Below are 17089 nucleotides of genomic sequence, written 5' to 3'. Positions count from 1 at the left end.
ACCAGATTTAATCAAGCTCTGGCTATTTATTTATTGACCTATCAAAAAAAAGGGGGGGAGGGTGTTTTTATTTTCTTCTACAAAGGTACTTGAATAATGGATAAGCTGTCAAAACCAGCATCAATTCCCATTATATAGTGTATTGAATTTTCTGAACACTAAGAAATAGACTCAGAATAATTTTATTTTATTCAAAATGCCTAATGTCAGTTCAAGAGAACTGACAATGCAGGTTCTTGGAGAAGGGAACAGATAAATCTGACCCCTTTTTTCTTAATGCCAGCTGCTTGAGTATGCTAACCACAAACGAAGCAACTTCTAGTCTTTTGTGACATGCTCCCACGCAGCCACTCCACCACTCCTTGCTGGGTTACTGGCAACACCATGGCTAGCTTCACACACACGAGAGGAATCAACTATGTAATGCCAGTTCAGGGACACCAGAAAGGCTCTAGGCCCCAAATATCTTCCTCCCACCCTGTTTCTGTTTATTCCTAAAGCAAGGATTTCATCCTTATGTCCTCAACTCTGGCTAATTATTAGAATTATATGGAGCACTTTTAAAAAACATCAGTGTCTTAGCTTCAGTCCCAGAGATTCTAATGCCCAATTCTACCTGGGCCTTGTGAGGCACAGCGGAGGTGGGAGGGGGGGTTCTTGCCTTGTTTTTGTTTGTTGTGTTTTGAAACATGATGGATGGATGATTTGAACATGATTAAGAATCACTGGTCAGATATTCAAGCAAATTTGACTAGATACAGGAGAAAAGAGAACGTGAGGTTACTGAAAAAGAAGCCTGATATAAAACAGAGACACAGTTGGGATCCTGGGGTAGTCAAAAGCAAGTTAAAATTTTGCCTTTGGCCAACAGTGTAAACCTACAACTTGTTCAGAGGGACAGTGTCAGGGTGGGAAGAGAGGGAAAAATGTGTAAAAATCTAATTTCCGATCATTTTATCCCCATGGTCATAGAAATGAGTTTTGCAGAGGCCGTCTCACGATAGCTTCAATGAGTTTTTTCATGATATAGTTTGAAATAAACTATTCAAGATAATTACTAATGCTGAAGTATTCACTTCCTGTTACTGCCATATTTGAAAGTTGAGATAAAATAAAAGGTCATTCATAAAAACACACAAACATCTTTAAAGTATAGGAGGAAAAATTCTTAATTTGACATAGCTACCTTTCGTTGATATTCTAAAAACTAAGCAGATAAGTAAAAAAGAAATCCTATTATTCTTCTATTTTACATGTCTTACTTGTTTTCCCTTTTATTTATTTCTTTATCTATTCATTTAATTTTGGGGGACAGAGTTTTACTCTGTTGCCCAAGCTAGAGTGCTAGAGTGCCACAGCATTAGCCTACCTTATAGCAACCTAAAACTCCTGGGTTCAAGCAATCCTCCCACCTCAGCCTCCTGAGTTGCTAGGACTACAGGCCCCCACCATGACACCCAGCTCTTCTTTTTTTTTTTTTTTTAGTAAAGATAGGGTTTCACTTTTGCTCAGGCTGTTATGAAATTCCTGAGCTCAAGGAATCCACCCACCTCAGCCTCCCGGAGTGCTAGGATTACAGGTATGAGCCATTGCACTGCCTCCTGTTTTCCTTTTTGAAGAAATTTCTTTTTCTAGAAAAAATAAAAGTCTATTTAAATTTTGAGAATAATAATATAAAGCATATAAAATAGATATTCAACTTTAGTATAATAACTATTACAAAAAAAACTCCTCTAAGCTTAGTGATAAAGCCTCCTACCTGCATTCCATGTGAGTATTTCAGTTGATCTTGTGTTTCAATAAAACATCAAAAAAACTATTAAAACTTTTCATTTTAGTAATCTCTTTCAGAGGTTTCTGACCATTGTTGGCCAAAGGAAGAACTGCATGATTCCATAAAAATTTAAGAAACTTCTAATTAATTCTAAAAATGATGTTCTTTAAAAAATTTGAAATGCGGCTCACCACCTGTGGCTCAAGTGGCTAAGGCACCAACCACATACACGTAAGGTGGCGGGTTTGAATCCAGCCCGGGTGGCCAAAACAACAAGGACAGCTGCAACCAAACATAGGGTGTTGTGGCGGGCGCCTGTGGTCCCAGCTACTTGGGAGGCTGAGGCATCCTGTGCCTCAATGTCCTCATTTTAAAATGAAGACACAACTGTGAGCTGTGATGCTATGGCACTCTACCCAGGGGGATAGCTTGAGGCTCTGTCTCAAAGAAAAAAAAAATGTGAAATGCTATTTGTAAAAGTAATTTTTTCTAATTCAAAATAATAATTATTTTACCACCTATATTTTATGTCTGTTATACAAATAAAATTGTACAACAAAAATACCAGTGAGGCACTATCTATAAAACAACTTACATAGCTTCAACTGTTTTTAATTCTTAAATAGTCCCACTTACTGGAAACAATAAAGAACCATGATAGACCAATAACGAGGATACCTTTGGCAGATTCACAAACAGCATACTTTCCTATTATTACATTTGGAAGAAATAATGAATACTGTACACCTGAAATAAAAGTTTAATTCATTTTTGAAAAACGAAAAGCAAATTATCCATTTGTATTGTTCATATTACATCATTAAAGTTCTAAAGCATCCATTGCAAATTTACTTTCTTCCTCACGTTCTTAACTATTTTTGATACGATTTTTTTCTTCATGTTGTTTTTTGTAGTCATAGCCCAGAAAGAGAGATCAGTTGCCATGTCAATTATCTTAATACTTAATATTCCTGCTACCAATAGTCATTACTCTGAAACCAGATTTCCTGAGTTCAAATCTTGGATCAATAACTATTTACTGTGTCCTCAAGCAAGTTACTTAACCTGTCCTTGCTTCAGTTACTTCCTCTGGGAAATGGAAAACTAACAGTATCCATCTCATAGAATTGTTATGAATATTAATTAGGTTAGTTGATATTTGTTCTAAAAAGTCACAAAGGAAATATTCAATAGATATTTGTTATTAATATCATCACTATAATTCCTTGGGTAATTCCAAAAAAGTCAGCTTTTTTCCCAGAGTTGCCATGGTGTCTGAGGTTCTATTTTTGTTTAGGTTTTTTTTAATCTGAATATTAGTTGATTCTTACACACATGATTTGAATTTTGAATCATGTTTATGACAAACTAAACCTAAGGGCACTGGTCTGAGGTAAGGACTGGATACGTGGTAATAACAGTTCGAATAGAAGCAGAGTTTGAACTATAAAATCAACGTGCTTCAGAGGATTCTAGGAGGTCGTCTCCATTTGTTCCCAATCTCTACTTCAATCATGTCACCCCTATGTCAGGCAGCTTCATCCTTTTAAAACTAAATGACACTATGTTTAACTTTTTAGTAAAAGTTGATTCCATGTCTTCCTCAGTAAGAATTTTGCAGCAACAGTACAGTGAAAAGAGCATGGTCTCAGGCAAGGCAACACTGGGGTTAAATTCTCGCTCTAACTTTTACTAGTTATATAACCATGTGAAGGTTTACATAGCTTAAACTTTCCGTGCCTCAATGTCCTCACTTTAAAATGAAGAGAGTAGGTTACAAGCCTTATAAAACAGCAGGAATAATGCAGCTCAATATCAGAGCTGTAGATAATGCTATGCACATACAATATTTTTCAAAATTATGTTTATATGATCATAAAAGAGAGATGGCATTCCATGAGGAAGCAAATAAGAACTAAATAAGCAGCTTCAAATTTGCTAATATTTAGAATGAAAACGTAATTCATATGATTCACTTAAATACTTTTAAGATACTCCTATACTTTGACTTAGATTTAGGTAAAAATGTAGCTTTGAGCTTCATTTTGACTTCAATTTAAACATTTTGTGATGAGAAATAAATTTGTTAAAGCCAACATTTATAATTTATCAAACCACTTTATTATAGATGGGCAGAGGGCAATTGGTATGTAGAGGTGGTCCTACATAGAGGTAGTAATAGTTTAAGAACAAAGGTTCTTGGATTATTTTCATCTAAGAGAGAGTGCATTAAAACAAAACTAAATAGGGAATTGTGTTTGCTTGTTTTGTGAAAGTTCCTGAGATTTATTCCAGGGAGACCAATAAGCAGAGAGAATGAAATAAGAGAGGCAGAAGGCCAAAGTCTCATAAATGCTGTTAAAGTATTTGATAAAAGCTATCCACTTGAGGTTCATTGCAACAGATTCAGAAAAACCGATCTTCCCATATTTAGACACAAGCGATATCAAGCCAAATAGTCAGAAAAATATATAATTCTGTTATACAACACATAGATCCATATTTATTTTATTATTGCTACCTATGTGGCCTACAGTGTTAGTAGGAAACCTGATTTGATGTACATGATATAATGTTTGGAAGCTGCTCTGATTATTCTACCCTAATTAGCAGGATGTCTGGTAAAAGTCAGCAAACAACGAAATCCCTCAGTTTGGTATGAAAAACTAAGTCTTAAATCTCCATAATATTTTTAAAACAAACAAACTAGGACATGAATTTTTTTTCCTGGATTCATCATTTTCAAAAATTTCCAAGATTCTTCCAGTCGATACATAAGATAGGGCACATATTGTCAAGGATAAGTTGTTAAAGTGAATATGAAATGTGCTTCTCAAAATATCGTTTACACATTTACCAGATGGTAAAATAAACATGTAAATTGTTATCAAGTATACACCAAGTTTGTATTAAAATTTTATGCACTGTAGGAAGGGTGTAAAAATTATCACATATTGTATTACTTGTTCACTTAATAGTTTATTAGCATTTCATAAATATTTTCTTTAAGAAAAATATTATTTAAATGGTCAGGGGATTCATATGCTGCTGATCAGAATGAAAGAAGCTATGAACTTCACTAGAAAATGCAGAATAACCAATTCTCTTTTATCCATTCATTAGTTGAAAGGAACAAGAATATTTTAAAAAACAACAAACATTCCAATTAATCTATAAATTACTGTAGTTTACTTAATGCCTTTGTTAGATATGGCATTAAAAAAGAAAGCTAATTTGACGGACATGCATATTTTTATACTGAGGATTATCCAGAACATTCCAGGTTATACAGATTCCTCTGCTCGTCATTGTTAACAACTTTACAATAACTTAAAATCATAAAGAATAAGACCAAAAAATAAGAAAATTATTTGATCTGGTTTATACTCATAGACCAAGTTTTTGAACATCAATAGGAACACTCCAATCTCCTTTTGGATTTAATCACAAGTTTAAATGCACAGAGCTGGCATTAGTGGCTTTAGTCATCTGCCACATGTCATTGCTGTCTGGCTATGTGACCAGATTTATCTGCAGCATGATCATAAAAACATAGTATTACTATAACAGAATATTTAAGGCAAAATTTCTGGAATAAATCTACCTTTAGAATGAATCAATGAGCCAATCATCAAAGCTTAACTTATCTCTGGAACACATGATCATTATAAAAGAAAATGTTATAAAATTTAATGAGTTCTTTTTAACTTTTTCATCAAAATGACTATTTTGGCTTAGGAGATCCTGCAAGTCAGGAACTGAGCGGAAAGCATCTTAGCCTAAGTGTTAAATTTCTTTGAAGTCTCTTGTTCTAAAAGAAATCCATAGAGAAAGGATCGATGAATCACAACAGCAAAGTTCTTTGAGGGTCACAGAGGTAACTTAATTTATTATAATGCTTGTTCAGTTCATGGAAATCAATAAACAATATGAAAAAGTGAACTTTAAAGACCTGTCTGCTCTAGCCAAGAAACCTGGAACCTAAAACCTTAGGCCTATATAGCATTTCATATAACAAATTCAGGATTTATTGTCTTCCTAGAAGAAATCAGGATATTGATAAATACACTGAGCAATCCAGGGTTTTCATCTAGTGTCTCCTAAAAATAGGGGCACCAACATTGCTTAGGAGAGTAATTTTTCCTGCACTATGCTCTAATAACCTAGATATGGTTGGAGGTACCTCGTGAGTCACTGCAGGAACTGCGGGGAAAGGCTCAGTAACCGGCAGTCCAGGGACCTCACCCTGCATTAAGACAGCAGCTCCATATTTACATGTTTTATATTATGCGTGTAAATGCAATCTGATAAAGACTTTCTCTTGGGGTGGCACCTGTGGTTCAGTGGGTAGGGCGCCAGCCCCATATACTGAGGGTGGCAGGTTCAAACCCGGGGCCCCAGCCAAACTGCAACAAAAAAATAGCCGGGCGTTGTGGCGGGCACGTGTAAACCCAGCTACTAAAAAAGACTTTCTCTTGTTAAAAAAAAGAAAAAAAAATGAAGACTACCATCCTCCTTGGGAACCATAGAAGGAAAATTCATAATCATTTGTTAGTTCTTCTTTCTTTTGAATGTATTATATTAAATATAAAAACATAAATTAGCCTCTGTTCCCTTCAGTTCATCTACCAATTAAGAAAGCAATATAAATTATGTGGTTACAGAAAAAATCTAATACCTGTGCTTTCAAAAAGTGACTTTTCTTATTAAAAGCAAAGTGTGTAACAAGTTAAACTGAAGTTATTTGTAATAGTTTGCTTACAACTTGGAAAGGAAAAAGAATGAGAAGTAGGTGTTAACTAAACTCTATTCTGTGATACCCTTTGATTTGTGTATATGACAATCTTGTCAGAACATCTGAATAAATACACAACTTTCCATTCCTTTTTCTTATATATTGACGGTTTGAGCAGTGAAGAAAGATTTTACAGCCTATAATAGGTTGTTGGCTAATGTAGTAATAAAATCTGTATAGTACTTTGAAATATGCAAAGTTATAATGAAATAGAATAAATGTTCATTTTTATTAATATAAAAGAAATCATATAAATTCTACTGACACATTCTAGCTTCATAATTTTCAACTTGTTTTAAAATGAAAATAACAAGCATTCCTCCCAAATCCTTATGTAAAATTAACAATCTAGAAAGGCATATCATATTACTCCTATAAGTTTTCTCTTTACCATCCCAGGATTACACATCCCCCAGGCTTATACAGTCCCTAGTTAGTGGATATCTTATTTTAGATGCCAATTTCTAATTTAATCAATATTATCAACTATTTAATTATGTCAAGACTGACATTGTTGGAACTAGTGAGAAGGTGGGGAAACAAATTTTCATATACTTAGAGTATAACTATAAGTTGATAACAACTGTTAGCCCAGAAATTCTAATTTAAAGAAGTTATCCTATAGATACCTAACACAAGTATACAGTACAGAAATGAATGTACAGTGTAGTATTTTTTACAACAGCAGAAACCCAGTAATAATTATATGTACATAGGTAAGGGAATAGTTAAATTAGGATCGTTAATTCAGGCAATGCAATGGTGAAGATGTTAAAAAGAATGTAATTAATATGTAGCAAGGTGAAAATACAGCTTAAATATTTAAGTGGGAAATATAAGTTGTACAACAATACACATGAATACACTATAAATTCTAATGGAATTCATAGTAAAATTCAATGAAGTTGAATCAAACTGAATTATTTCCATTTGAACAAAACCCAATTTGTCTTAACATTCAAAGTGTTCCTTTCTATGGCGTTCAGACTTTCTAACCTTCCCTCCTTTTGCCTCTTGTCCATGCTCCATTTCCCAAACATTAAAAGAATTACCTATTTCTCAGACAGACCTCTATTTCCCTGCCTCCTAGACTTGCTTATGACTTTTTTTCCCCACTCTCTGGACTTATGCAAGTCCATCCTCAACAAGCATCACAGCCAAAATGCCTTCCATGATTCCCTCAGCTAGACATAATCACACCCTCCTCTATGCTTCCAAAGGATTTTTCCTGTGTTTCTATTCTAGAACTCACCACTCTCGCCACTTTTTATCCTGTATTACAGTCTTTTCACAAACCACAAAAAAATGCATATTTAATTCATCCTACAATCTCCATTATGCCTTGTATAATGCCTCAATCACAGTCAGCAATCAACAAAGGCTTGCTAAATTAGAATAATGAAATCCATATAGAACATTCTTATTATATCAGTTTATCTTAGGTAAAGGATCCTCAATCTTTTATTCTTCTGTAAAGAGAAACTATTTTTCATTTATGAAAGTTGTGAGAGCAACAGAGGTAGACAGAAAGGAAATTCATCTAAACCACAGTAACTTTAAACAGATACATGAAATGGGGTTGTAACTCTGTCTCTTATTACTCTTCTCTTAACTGGCTATCCACAGGAAAAAAAAAAAAGAGAAGTGATCAGAAAACCCATATGGAGATCGGTCAGGGACGCTTTCTAATTAATGGCACAGAAATCCTGAGCTTTGGTTCATATATTCCTAACTTATACGTCCTTGGTAATCACATATTCACTAGGATTTCTATGAAATGAACTATCACAAGGTTGCTTGCAGTTTGAAAAAAAAAAAAGTAGTTTCATTTTAGTTTAAGATTACAAAAAAAGCAACGGTGAATAAAATCCATTAGCCCGAAGATTTTATTTTAGAAATATATATATCTTCTTTCTTGCCAAATTACATTCACTGAATAGATTTCATGTTTACCATAAACTTCTCTTTTTTGTTATCTAATAAAAATATGAAGTAAACTAAACAAAAGATTGGCAGATGGAAGCAAATGAGAAGCAATTTACACAGATAGCTCAGAAATAGGAAATGTCTTAATAATGAAAAGTGGACTATATATCATTTCTAGAAAAAATGCTAATTGATAAAACAAATCATATGGCTTATACAAATTAAACTTGGGGATCTCAAAAAAATTAAAACATAATCTTACTTCATTCTCTTAAAGGTTCAATACAGAATGATTAGGATAATAAAATCTAATTTCTAAATACATATATAATACCCAAACAAGGAATAAACTAAAAACGGTGCATTTGTTCTCTAATCCTTTTACCATTTTTCAATCTGGGAACACTTCTAAATTTAGGAGTGTGCTATAATAAGGCATGATCATATGACTGCCTAGTTTCTTGAACATTAATAAATACTTAATTCTAGCACAGATGAAATACTGATTTGGAGAGGTGGGTAATAGGTAGTGTAAAAATTAAATAGAATCAATAAATTTAAATTTTCTTCTTGGTGAAATTCTTATATTTTTAAATTCCAGAACCTGCAGGTTTCTAAAGACTATACAAGCCAAATTGATTGCACACACACAAAAAAACTATGTAACTTTTCTAACACTTTCAGCTTAGCAATTCTGATACTTCAAATTTCCCAATATATTTAATCAAGTTTTTTCCTTTTACCCTTTTCCGTTTTTACCACTTTGAGATCTAGAATTGGGGAATTTTCATATTCTAAATTAATACAGAATTCTGTATTTCTCAGCAAATAAACATATCTGATTTCATCTTATCTTCTAATTATGGCATAATAAATGGATTCAGATGTAAAAACGATATAAAACATAAACATAACCGATTAACTTACTATTCCTAGGGATAATAAGAGCAACTAATAATGTTCCACGCTTCAATGAATTCTGAATCTGAATGAGATAAGAATGCAAAGTTTTTATATTTCTATTATAATATACTGAATAAAACAACTTCTCAAAAATGCAAATCGGTGACTCAGTTTGCTGGGTAACGTTCACATCATGACTCAAATGGATGCAACCACTTAAAAATGAATGACTTGGGAGGCTGCCACGGACTAGAAGCTATCTGCCTAAGTAAGCTGCTTGTATCTGGCCTATATTGAGAAGAAGAAATTTTTCCATCTGACATATTGAAAGGTAATCCCCCTAAACTGAATGAAAATATGGTATATGGCTGGCATTACTTCTACTGACTTCCCAACCTTAGAATTCTGTATTTGTTCTATGGATCTAGTCTGGGTACGTTGGCATTTATTCCTTTGGGAATGACATCAGATATCAAACATGCAATACTTCCAGATGACCTTCCAATTTCAGTCTATCCAGATAAGGCTATCTTATGGATGACTAATGAACGGCAGAGCACTAATCATATAGCACCATGTAGCACTAATGATCGTATTTTATCATTATAAGCTAAAGAAAGAGTACCAAAAAAAGGCAGTATACTTCAGGTCACTTTTTCCTTATACTCAAGGGGATAAATAACCTTGAGTTCTAAAAGGTGACCATACTACCACAATGTTTAAGAAAATAGAAAGTTATTTAAAAATAGTCATTTTTAAGTCTATGTATTTATTTTTAAGAAAGTCTCCATTACCATAGTCCCTGGGCATGAAATTACAATGGACAGATGCAGCTTGCCACTATTCCTAGCTATTAAACTAAAAAAGGGGGGTGGGGGGAACTCTACCTCTTCTTCATTGCAAAAACAAAAAAAATTAATAAAAACCCAGAGTACTAGCTCTCAGACTGCAACACAGGCACACTGAATCATCTAAGAATCTTTGAAAAGTACTGATGCCTAGATCTTACCACCAGATATACACATCCTGATTTATGAGGTATGGGGGTATGAATCTGGGCATAGGAATTTTTAAAACTCCCCTGGTGATTCTGTGTAAAGTTACTGACCTAGAGGATATACAAAGTTGCTGCTATCTCTTCCCCTCCATTCAGATGTGCCTTGGTGTCAGGAAAGGCAAGGAGGCAGTTCATGTAAATAACCACAGCAGCAAGCATGGGCATGCTGACCCCCAAGACCAGACCTTGATTTCCAATAAATCAATATGCGTGGAATAAGTATGCTTATTCCAATAAGTGTGTACATGAAGTCAGGAGAGTGGAGAGAAGAGCAAGAAAGGAGAAATATGAAATGCTTAAAAATATATAAAGAAGATTAAATCCTAACTAAAACACAGCAATCTTTTTTTTTTGTTTGTTTTGAGACAATGTCACTCCATTACCCTAGGTTGAGTGCGTTGGCATCATTGCTGCTCACAGCAACCTCAAACTCTTGAGCTCAAGCTATCCTCTTGCCTCAACTTCCTGAGTAGTTGAGACTATAAGCCAGGCCCCTTGCCACAACATCTGGCTAATTTTTCTATTTTTAGTAGATGTGGTCTCACTCTTGCCAAGGCTGGTCTCAAACTCCTGAGCTCAAGCAACCTCCAGTCTCAGCCTCCTAGAGTGCTAGGATTATAGGCATGAGTCACTGAGCCCAGCCTAAAATATAGCAATCTTAAAATTAAATTAAAATAGGCTCAGCACCCATAGCACAACCACATACACCGAGGCTAGCAGTTTTGAACTCGGCCAGGGCCAGCTAAACAACAATGACAACTGTAACAACAACAAAAAATAGCCAGGCGTTGTGGCGGGTGCCTGTAGTCCCAGCTACTTGGGAGCCTGAGGCAAGAGAGTCACTTAAGCCCAAGAGTTTGAGGTTGCTGTGAGCTATAACACCACTGCACTCTACTGAGGGAGAGACTCTGTCTCAAAAAAAAAAAATTAAAATTAAATAAAATAATTAAATATAAAGTAAAATAAGATAAAACTTGCAGATCAGCATTAAAAGAATATTGTAAAAAAGTCTCTCTGTCTTCATGCCCAGTCACCCTTTATGTCATATACTCAAGTGGGTTATTAAATAAGAAGCGATTCTACTTTATTAATATATATATTCTATCATTCTAAAAAAAAATTAAACTATGTGTGTAGAGATGTAAAAGGAAACTGAGGACATTCTAGGCTAGTTAAATTAACAGTATCACTATGGCAATAGTTTACAAACTTCAAGTCACTGTACATTAGAGAATCATAGATAAACTTATTAAATCATAACCAGAATTTTTAAATAAAATTGAACATTAAAGACAAAAGTCTGAGTATATTGAATGTGATAAAGGTAAATATTATTTGTAAAACTTTTGTTTGTATGAAGGTATATGTATATATATTTATTACACGAATCCCAGTTTAAAAATCTTGAAGGTCACTGCTGTTATGCACTCACATACACAAACAAAGTTTATATTTTGAAGGATGACCTTAAAAACAAAAGAATTGAAAATGAAATTTAAAACGTGTATAGCTTTAATGCTGAAACGCAAGAACAAAGAGTTTCCATAAAAAGTGATTATACGAGTGAAATTACTTCTCATGACCTAAAAGGCCTGATTGTGTTAGGTTTAGGACTTTATTTTTTTTGTGGCAATGTTGAAAAAGGGCTGATAACAATGTGTTTGGTTAATAGATAGAGTACGTATAATTATATGGCTACAATTCGTCTTAATGGTGTTGGCCTGTACACTTCATTTGCCATCTTCTTAAGGGGTTAAATTAATATTAACTAAGAAAATTTAACTTTTTAAAAATTTATTTTCATCATCACATTAAACTTAAGAATAAAGAGAACAGGAGTTTGCTTCAGGTAGTTCCAGGTAGGACAATTCAACATGTAAATTAAAACGTATCAGGTTATAACTGATAAGAAACCATCAAGATTGTTGGAAGATTCACAGTATACATATATTAAGAAATATTACCAGATCTTTTTTATACCACCCTATTCTTCCAAATCACATCACACATCTAGCGAGTTTTCTTAGGGAAGGTATATGAGGACATACCCTATGAAAAGCAAATGCTATAGAAACATTTAAAATGAATGAATGAATGAATAGATGGATGAATGAATAAGCAAGCAGAGAGCTCCATGAAAGAAAAGCTGGAAGAAGGAAGGGGGAATGAAAGATCTGCAGAATGTATGATTCTGAATCCCCCAAAGGGCTAATTATGATTTAAAATAGCTAAGAAAATAATGATTAGTCTGTAATCAGATCATTACATTTGGTTAAGAGTACACTGCTGAACTTAGTAAGAAAGATTATAATGTTGGTGCAAATGAGAAAGCTGAATTGAAAAGGATCAAAGAAAGCATTGAAAGATAGTCTTAAGTACAACAAAAGAAAGCAGGGGTAAATGCAGTAGCTTGCATAGCTAAGAATGTTATGTGTAAAGAAGACAACAGAAATTCCAATAAAAGGTAAAAATATGAAGTTATCTTTTCACAAATACAAAAAGAAACTAGGTAATAGAAAAGTGAATGTCAAGAGATGAAGTGACTATAGAAGTGCATAGAAAAAAAACACAAAATAATTTTAAAAAAAAACAATGTGGGAGGCGTTAAACAGACACATGATTTTTTTTCCAAAAACTTTACAATTGGAAAAAACATAGAAGTTCCGGCCCAGAATAAACCAACTGATGAGTCAGGCATAGATTTGTAAAGATTCAGGTTCAGGGCGGTAGCCTGAGAAAAAAAGAGGAGGTAAAAAAAAAAAAAAAAGTTGTTGGCAAGGGAGTCAACAAGGGCAAAACAAGTGTCAGAGAGAGTGCAGAGCTGCAGGAGGAAAGAACAAAATTGTTGAGAGGGAAGTCAGTATGTTTCTTTGCCTTTCTCTACAGGAACAAAGCAGAATGGGAGCATAAATTAAGAGAGTGAATCCCAAAGGTGAATGATCTCTAAGAATTATTAAGAACACAGTCACTTTTAAAAATAGCAAATGAAGACAGAGGTTGAAAAACAGGATTTTATTTCAACAAAATATATAGCATTCGATGGTAAGTAAACTGTGAAAGGATGAGTCCTCATAGTTTCTATTTTCTCAAAGGAAGGTGCTGTGCTGAATAGTAAACATTGCTATTATTTGGTAGAATAATATCCAAAATTATAATTTTTCAATTCAAAAACACTCCAAGTTATAAAAGAACTAGCCACCTTTGAAACATTTATAAAAAGTAATATTATGCCTTCAGTAAACTCCCAATAGAGCAAGCCATTCAAAATAACGGAAATATAATTTAAAAGTTCTCATAAAATGAGTTGATTCTAGATGGCCTAAAATGAATCTATATAATATGCATATATATTTTATTCATTGAAGGCCAAGAACGTTAAACTAAAAAAGAAGTGATAACATCATACATACAACTAATTTAAAAGTTAAAATTCCACAAAGTAGCCTAAAATTTGTCCATTTTACAAAAGGGTAGAGGTGATTTTGCTAATTCAAATTTTGGACACAAAGAAAATATTGTCTCCTAATTCACAGGGAGAAAATAACATCCTGGATCTCTAAAAAGAATAACCTTTTGTTGATAAAAGATGGCAAATGTTTGAATATTCACGGGTGTGCATATCACTATTCAAAAAAGATATTTAAAACACACAATTCAAACACACATACGTATCTGAAATAGTAGTGCCTTCTATCAGCTTTCAAAGGCAGACTTACATGTGCCCACAAATGGCAACCCAGCAGGCAGTGACATCAGACCTAGAAATGATGTGGCCTGTATAGTGTGCAGTGAAGTGCAGTGTTCTACTTGTTTGCAATGGTTTTATTTTTCGACTAGTTTTTATCACACTTGGCATGAACAAGGGAACATGTGCTTTGCTAAATTTGAACTTTTAAGATGAAACTGAATTAACTGAGAACCAAAAAATTGCTTCTGAATTTTCCTAAGATTGAAAAATGCCTTCTCTTTCATACCAGGAATGGCAAAATAAATGACAAATACATCTTGAAAGTTTAAATGTGAGGTAGGAAGACCCTCTGGTTTGAGAACAACCTAGGTGGCTTTTTTCCTTTTTTAGGCACCTGATAAGATTGTAAAAGGGTTTTTTCCCATAAAGCACCCCTTTTGCTAACATGAAGACATGTATTAAATCTAAACCTAAATAAACCTAATATAAGCACTAAACCTAATATAAGCAAGATTTGTTTTCATTTTCAACTACAAAGTTTAATTAATTTACCATTTCTTAAGACATAGGTAACCAAAAATACAGGGTCAATTCTTGCCCCCAAACTTAATTTTATATTCTTTTTTCTTCTTACTAGTGTTGGAACACAATGTTAGCTAAAAAACCAAAAGCATCTAACTAGAGATGTTCTCCCCTCCGAAACTTTCTTCCTCCTCCTAAAAGGTGTGCCCTGATGCCCAAGTATAAATGCTTTGTATATAAAATGAGTGCCCTGTCATGTAGATATTTTTAAAGAGTTGAAGTTCAAAATAATTTTAATATACCATTCAAGTTAGAAATCGCAGGATATGTTGATAAGGAATCTAGTGATAAGTAATAGGTCAAACAACCTGAAAGAATCAGCTTGTGGTACAAGCTTCGTTGCATTAATAATGTCACAGTTAGTATGTTTATTAAATTAAATATTACCAGCAAGGGTCTTCTACATGCCATGTTCCTAATACTAGATTACATATTTATTTCAGAGTTAGCATAGTAATAGGGGGAGCTATCACTAGAAGGTCTATTAAGCCATGGGTTTTTTTTCATTGCTTTAATGGAACTATTCAAATTTTTCACGCTATGCCTTGAACACTGCTGCAAACCATACTGTGGGTGTAAAATGCACTCAAGGACGATATAATCAGCTCAGATAAGGCCAGTGACTTGTACGCCATCAACTTTACTTTATTGTGAAAGCAGTGGGGTTTTCTTTCAAGTGAATATATTTTTAAATGGGTAGCCACCTAACATACAAACTGAAGACGGGAACCAGGAAGACACACATCTCAAAGTAACTGAATTAAGTCAACTGTAATGCAATGCCTAAAATTTTGCCAGGTTTGACTCTTGTCTTCTCTTATTTGGTTCTGGCAAAAGAAAATCTGACTGGCCATAAGTAAATCTTGCACTCAGATTGTAACTTCAATAAATTGTAGAGATTCAACTTGCTTTAAAATTCTCAGCTACCTTTTTAAAAATTGATTTTACTCATTAGGATAAAATAGTATCTTTCAAATATCAAAATTAGCCAACCAATTGCCAACGTATCAGAATAAATCAAATACTTTTAAAATTGAATTGACTCACTACACTTTAAAGTTATTGAGACTACTTTTTAAGTAGTCTGTCTAAAAATAATAATTCTTGCTATTTCTTTCAGGGGAATCTGCACACATTTGTTTTCATACAGGATCATGGGTTCTTTTTCTTTTCCTATCTCTGGCCAAAATGCCTACATGATAAAGTAACTCAAAAAGGCACCGCACCTGAGGACAGGCTGAATGTTTTATAAAAATCGCTTAGGAACACACACACATTGTCCAAATATATGTGGACCATTTTAAATTCTCTGGGGGATATAAACGGCCTCTATGCAACAAAGCTTTTGTGCCTAACTTGCATCTTAAACAGAAAGTATAACATCTTTTAAAGAAAGCTTCGGTGCAAAACAGATAAATACTTAATATCACCCAAACATGGTGGGTCAAGAAGAGTTTTAGCCATGGGAGTCATAAGAAATGTTAACTGCAAGAGGTAACGGGCTCAGAAAGTTCTCTACAGACACTGCATTATTGTATTTTTTTGAAGCTCCTGTGATGTAAGTCGGTCCTAAAGACAGAAACAACCTGATTTTTTAAACAAACTGTTCAGTAAATGTCTGCTAGTCCTAAAAAGGCATTCACGTCCTAAATCGTAATCCATCCAGAGCCAGCAGCCAGGCTCGCTCTTTCAAAGGGCAACGAACAGAGGCTGAGCCCTTAGGCCAGAGTCAAGGCCACGGGCCATCTAGGCCTGCGGGCATGAGGGAGGGGACTCCTCAGAGAACAGCCTGGAGCTGGCCAGGACCGAGAGCAGAATATGGTTCTGGACTCACAGTCTCGACCCACAGCCTGGTTCTGACCTGGCCGCCCGGCTGGACCAGCGGGGGCGCAGTCGTCCTCCCCACTCGACGGCGAAGCGGAAGAGCGCCAGCCCAGGCCTCAGGAGCGGCCCCCGCTCTGGGGCGAACTGCTCAGTCTCCGTCCCCGCGGGTCTGGGCTCGGGGGCGCCGGGGCCAAGCTGCGGCCTCACCTCGGGGGCAGGACTGACCTGCCTCCCGCCGCCCCCGACTGCAGCTCTGCACTCCGTCCCCTCCTCCGGGTACACCGAGGCGCCAAGTCCACCTGTAAGTTTACAAACCCAGGCGGCGGCAGCAGCAGCAGCAGCAGCAGCAGCAGCATCCCTCGGCCGGAGCAGCACCTGCCTCTGCGGCTGCGGCTGCGGCCCGAGTAAGACTGAAAGTGAGTTAAGATGGCGCAGACTGCGAGTGGCGGGAAGGCACGAGCCAGAATAAAGTGCTAGTGGCACGCTCGCCTTCTTTTTTTCTTCATTTTTTCTTTTTGAAAATACACTGTTGAAAACTGA

The sequence above is a fragment of the Otolemur garnettii genome, unplaced genomic scaffold (assembly GCF_000181295.1).
Source record: "Otolemur garnettii isolate 467f Iridium unplaced genomic scaffold, OtoGar3 scaffold00090, whole genome shotgun sequence".
Classification (NCBI taxonomy): domain Eukaryota; kingdom Metazoa; phylum Chordata; class Mammalia; order Primates; family Galagidae; genus Otolemur; species Otolemur garnettii.
Note: the sequence above shows the minus strand (reverse complement) of the source record.